Below are 6,000 nucleotides of genomic sequence, written 5' to 3' on the forward strand. Positions count from 1 at the left end.
CCAACATGGCAAAATCCTATCTCTACTAAAAATAAAAAAATTAGCCAGGCATGGTGGCAGGAGCCTGTAATCCCAGTTACTCAGGAGGCTAAGGCAAGAGAATCGCTTGAATCCAGGAGGTGGAGGTTGCAGTGAGCTGAGATCATGCCACTGCACTCCAGCCTGGGCAACAGAGTGAGACTCTGTCTCAAAAAAACAAAATAAAATAAAATAAAATAAAAATAAAAATAAAATAAAATATCAGAATCTAAGGCCCTGGGAAAATTCTGAACTCCCCTATCCCCAGGAACTGTCATACAGGCCCATTCTGCAAACCCCTAACAAATCTCAGGACACCATAACTCTGTGGTGAGCCCTCTGTGAGTATCCTGTTCAGGTCTGTGGCTGGCAGACCTGTATATGGTGCACAGTACGTGCTCAAGAAAGGCTTAGAGAATAACCGAAGGAAGCTCGGTTTGGTTCCACACCTGGGCTCAGGATTCCTCTCCAGGAGTCCCTCCTTGCACCTCCCCTCCTCACTCCCACCACCTCAGCCTCTGTCTCACCCTGCAGCCTAGGTTCCATCAGCTGGGCCCAGCCCCAGCCAACAGAGGTCTGGACCTCCATGGGGCCTACACAGCGTCAGCATCTTCCTAGCCAGACGGATGTTCCTGCACAGCACGGCCAGCCAGTCTCCTGGCCATGGTCCATTCTGCAGAGAGGGTGCTGGCCCTGCCCTGACAGGGCTCTACCCGCACTCGTCTGGGGAGTAAGGCGGCCTGGGTGGGAGCTTCTGTTGGCACCTGGAGCCTACAGGAGGGAGGCCAGCCCTGGTCTAGGAGGTAGAGGGATGGGCCAATCAGGAGACAGCCAGTGTGGCCTCAATGAGTATCACCCATACACCCAGGCACTCCACCCATGCCCCATGTTGCTGAGACCTGGCAGGTGGTGCCTGGCTCTCCTATACATACAGCGGAAACCTCAGGGCTTCCCCACTCCATTCCCTTCTTAAAACACACTACTGGCCTGCTATCAGACCAGCTACCATTCTGGTCTGCATACACATTGCCTATTTGATGCTGCTTATGCCTGCAAGGTCCGGATTATTGACAAAGTACAAGCCTGGGACTCAGAGAGGTGAAGTGACTCATGCAGGATCACACAGCAGGAAAGTGGAAGGGTCAGGATTCAACCCAGTTCTGCTGTGTGCAGAGCCTACTGGGCACTGGATGTCCCCTTTCCTCCCTCCCTCTGCTCCCTTCAGCTTCTGGCTCCCTTTCTTCTCAAACCTCCTACCTCCTTGCGCAAAGTTTCTCCTGGCTTATAATTAATAATTCCCGGCCTGGCGCGGTGGCTCACGCCTGTAATCCCAGCACTCTGGGAGGCCGAGGTGGGTGGATCACGAGGTCAGGAGATCGAGACCATCCTGGCTAACACGGTGAAACCCCGTCTCTACTAAAAATACAAAAAATTAGCCGGGCGCGGTGGCGGGCGCCTGTAGTCCCAGCTACTCGGGAGGCTGAGGCAGGAGAATGGCGTGAATCCGGGAGGCGGAGCTTGCAGTGAGCCGAGATCGCGACACTGCACTCTAGCCTGGGCGACAGAGCGAGACTCCGTCTCAAAAGAAAAAAAAAGAAGAAATAATATTCCCACCTCACACCTGCTTTAACGCCTTATTTACAGTTATTTCCGAAGTGTCTGTCTGACACCCCGGAGAGCCTTCAAGGCAGGGAGTGTTCCCAGTAGGTGCTCCTTAGACTTGCGGGTCTGTCATTCTATCTCCACCCTCCTCCCCAACATGCAGAAGTCCCTTGAGCCTCCTCCTGCAGATCCCTTCCCCACCCAGCCTCTTGCCAAGACCATCCTCCAGGCCTGAAACTGGGTGGAGGTAGGGAGCTTGCTGAAGCTCCGGGGCGCGTGCCAGGGCTCTGGCCCCTCCCCAGCCCCTCCCGCTCTCCTTCAATAGCTGAGGACCTGACCCTGACGAGACACTAGGCAGCTCTCACAGGGACTCCCAGTTGCCCTAAGCCCAGCCCCAGCCAGGTTCTGTCCAAGCCTCCTCCTTCTGGAGGAAAGGGCTCCAGAGGCGGAGAAGGGGTCGTCCGTTCCCGGACCCAGGAGCTAAGGGTCCTAGAATCATCTTCCCCAACCCTCCTCTCTCCTCCCCACTCCTGGAGCGAGCTCGGGCTCGGGTTGGTCTGGACAGGTCCCTGCCTCCAACTAGCTGGAGAGGAGGGGTCCTGTCCCACCCTGAAGAGGTGGGGCCTGCCGGGAAGTGTAGGTGAGGGCGAGACAATTCTTGAGGAAAGACAGAGGACAGAGACAGGAAGAGACAGCAAAACAGAGACGACAGATGACAGATACAGGGAACCCAGAGATGAGAGGGAACCGGAGCCTGAACCGGACAGAGAGACCCGGGAGACCCAGACAGAGGGAAGTCCCCTAGACCAAGCCTGGCAGGGAGGGTGTGGGGCTGGCGCGGCGGCCGGGGGGGCCACCCTGGCGGGCACAGCCGGCGCCCCAGCTGGCGGGTCGGTCCCTGGGTCCGGAAACTCAAAGTCAGTTACGTAAGGGCCGGAGCGGGGCGCGGGGCTCCAGGCCCCGGAGCCCCCTCCGGCTGCGAGCCGCCAGCCCGCTCCAGCGCTGCTGCGGGCCCGGCAGGAGCATGCGGGGCCGGGCAAGGCGGGGCTAGGGGGCGGCCGGGGGCTGCGCCGACCTGCAGGGACTCTCCCGCGGACACCGAATGCAGGACCCCCGCCCCAGACAGCCAGGACCGGCCGGACCCGGACGTGTCTAGCTCCGGATCCGAGCTCCCGGACCCCCTCTCCAGACTCCCACGCCCCTCCCTGCACCCTGAACTTTAAGATGCCCAGACTCCTTTGGACCCCAAGTTCGGATTCTGGAATTCGGGACCGCTGGACCCCTCAGCCCTGGACCCTTCGACCCCGGTCTCGCCTCTCCCGGGACGGTCCGAGCCCTTGGGGGTAGGTTCTTCTGTCCCTCACCCCGTCCCTCCCGGGGACCGAGGGTCGCCCCCCAGGTGGTCCAGGCTCACCTGGGCTGGGTGCGGCGGGGACCGGGCCGACCGCGTTCTGGCTCCGCGCCGCTCTCGCCCTTTAAGAGGTTCCTGCCACTTTGCCCCGCCGGGGCCTCCACCTGCACTGACAGGGCAACTCCATCGTGAGGCCCCGCCCCGCCCGCTAGGCCCTCTGATTGGCGCAGGCAACTGCCGATCAGCGGGGCGGGGAGGGGGAGGCCCGGGCAGAGGAGTGCCAGAGTCGCAGTTGGGAAGGGGCGGGGGCTGCAGGTGTAGCCTCGTCCGGCGGGGACACTGAGCCGGGGGCTGCTTTGATAGACCCCAGAGGTCAGGGGAGGGAAGGGCAGGGAGTTCCTGGATTGACTGGTGTGACGTCATATGACAAAAGTGTGAAGCAATTTGACACGTGGTACTGCTCCTAAGGGTAATAGGTAGAGGGGTTGGTCAGAGGGGATCTAGGGAAGTGACCCTGAGGAGACTCACCTGGATCGCCTGTCCTACCACTTCGTCCGGCGTGACCCTGAACAAGTCACTTCTCTGGATCTGAATTTCGTCAACCATAAATCTTACAATGTTTTCCTGAGAATTAGCGATGTAAGTTAAATGTCAAGCATAGGTCTGGTACACAGTAGGCGTTCCGTAAAAGCGAGTTCTGGATCCTGTCGTGCCCGCCTTGCCACTCTTCTCAGTGACTTTTCCGCTCCTGATGGTCCACTCCATCAACGCTTCCATGGTCACTGGCCGAAGTCTCATCCCCTCCCTCCCATTTCAGGCCTAAGCTGGCTTACATATGCCCATGTCAGGAAGCTCACCACCCGGCAGAATGGCCTCTTTCATTTTAAAACTAACCCTGACACTTCAAAAGCTCTTCGTCACAGAATCATAGGATCATAGAATATTCCAGGCCAGAGCACCGTGGAAAACTAACCCTTTCTTTGGACAAATATGGCAAACTGAGGCTCGCTGAGGACAAAGGCCTTCCTCTGAATGTAGTGATCTTCCTACTAAATGGGGTAACTCGACTTCCTGTGTTCCAATCCCCAACGCTGCCACTTCCTAATTGAGTTACTTTGGGTGAGCTACTAACTCTCTCCAAGCCAGTTTCCTCCTCTGCAAAGTGGGGTTAATAAAAGTATTTTCCTCAAGGGTTGTGGCAAGAATTGAATGAAAGAATCCATGTCAAGTGCTAAGAACAGTGCCAGTCCCAGGGTAAGCATGCAATAAGCATTAGCATTTATTATAATTATTGATGTTATTGTTATATTGATACATAACTGAATTAAAAGTCATACATTGACTGACTCTCCCCCCCTCCAAATTCACTGAGGACTTCTCTGAATCAGGTCCTGTTTGAGGCTTCAGGGCCCTGGTTCCTGCCTTCAAGGAGCCCATAGTCTAGCAGAGGAGGGTCAGACTGAGCCCTTTGACTGGGGAGATGTTTTCTGATGGAGGGAGGTGGGCTCCAAGGGACTAGAGAAATGTTGGATCCTTCGACCAGAAATCAGGACACTTGAGACCCTTTCAGTCTCTATCCCTGTGAATCCCCTGGGGAAGCCTGGCGCGCGAGCACACACACACACACACACACACACACACACAGAGACAACCAGGCTCCCAAGCACATTGATGTACCTTTCACTTGCCTATATCACACCTGCCCACCAGACAGTATTGCCCAGGGGTTATGAGGTAGGGATTTGGAGGCAGGTGAGTCTGGGTTTTGGGCTTTGGGGCAAGGCACCCGCCCCCAACCCCGGGGTAAAATGAGATTAATAATAGTGCTAACTTTATATAGAGCTGTTGTGATGGTTAAATGAGAGTATGTGAAAATATATTTGCAAATAGTAATTAATCTAGTAGTATTTTTTAACTCCTCTCACGTGTACTCTTGCACCCAGGAGAGTGCAGGCTGTGAAATTTTTGATTTGGCCTCTGCAAACAGTGGCTCCTCCCCCAACCCCATCCCCACCCCTGACTCAATCAAAGGGCTAGGGAGAGGAAAACCCCAGCAGTCAGGTGGATGGGGTGATTCTAAAGAGCTGCTGTGGGCCCTGCCCCCTCCCTGCTGGGGCAGCCACGTGGCTCTAGCTCTGTTGGGCTGAGCTGCCTGTGGGTGACTCAGCAGTGCCAGTGCCTGCCCCAGCCTGATAAGTGTGTGTGTGTGTGTGTGTGTGTGTGTGGTGGCTAGGGAGGGCTCTGCGTTTCTGAATTTGTGCGTGGGGAGTGCATTTGGGAATATGCTTGTGATCCTGTATCTCCTGTTTCTGTGCATTTGTGTATGTGTATGTGTAGGGGGGTGTGTTTTGGTGCCTGTGAGGGTGTGCCCCTGTTTGTGAGTTTATATAGAGGGTGTGAATCTGTGTCTGTCTGTGTCCTATAAACAGGTTGTCCCCTGGGCCTCAGGCCCTGGGACCTAGAGAGCTCTGCCCCGTCCCACGGCCCCTCCACCCAGGCACCTGTGTGTGTGTTTCTCGTTGAGGTGACTTGTGCACTTGTGTGGGTGAAGGCCTTGTGTGGCTTTGTCAGTCACTGAAGCGGGAAAGCTGTCACTCCCTGGACTGCAGGCCCCCTGCCCCATGGCCTCTGCCAGTGACATCATAATCTTCGCCTCCATCCCCAGACTGCAGGGAGCACTTTGCTACCTGAGATGCCCCCGTCAGCAGTGACCTCTTGAAGAAGCCACTCACATTTAGCGATCCTGGTTCTTTTACAGGCATTTGCTCATTTTATCTTATTGAATCCTAACAGCCAAAAATGTTCTAAAGAGCTTCTGAGGCTCAGAGAGCTAAAGTGGCAACCCAAGGTCATACCACTCTTTTTTTTTTTTTTTTTTTTTTTTTTTGAGACGGAGTCCTGCTCTGTCGCCCAGGCTGGAGTGCAGTGGCATGATCTCAGTTCACTGCAACCTCTGCCTCCCAGGTTCAAGCAATTCTCTTGCCTCAGCCTCCCTAGTAGCTGGGATTACAGGCACAGACCACCATGCC

General features: G+C 55.7%; 1 protein-coding gene across 12 annotated transcripts in view; it reads right to left on the reverse strand.

Moving 5' to 3' along the window:
* Nucleotides 1–3,346, reverse strand: part of EPB41 (erythrocyte membrane protein band 4.1) — a 231,999-nt gene extending 228,653 nt beyond the window's left edge. For 4 of the 12 annotated variants that reach the window (XM_063783718.1, XM_063783716.1, XM_063783725.1 and 1 more), the window contains exon 1: nt 3,035–3,346. The gene's annotated coding sequence lies outside the window, so the exon portion shown is untranslated. The remainder of the gene's footprint in view (nt 1–3,034) is intronic. The other 8 variants (XM_063783720.1, XM_063783731.1, XM_054664879.2 and 5 more) reach the window with 5 other exon arrangements.
* Nucleotides 3,347–6,000: the final 2,654 nt, after the last annotated feature.

The sequence above is a fragment of the Pan troglodytes genome, chromosome 1 (assembly GCF_028858775.2).
Source record: "Pan troglodytes isolate AG18354 chromosome 1, NHGRI_mPanTro3-v2.0_pri, whole genome shotgun sequence".
Taxonomy (NCBI): Eukaryota; Metazoa; Chordata; class Mammalia; order Primates; family Hominidae; genus Pan; species Pan troglodytes.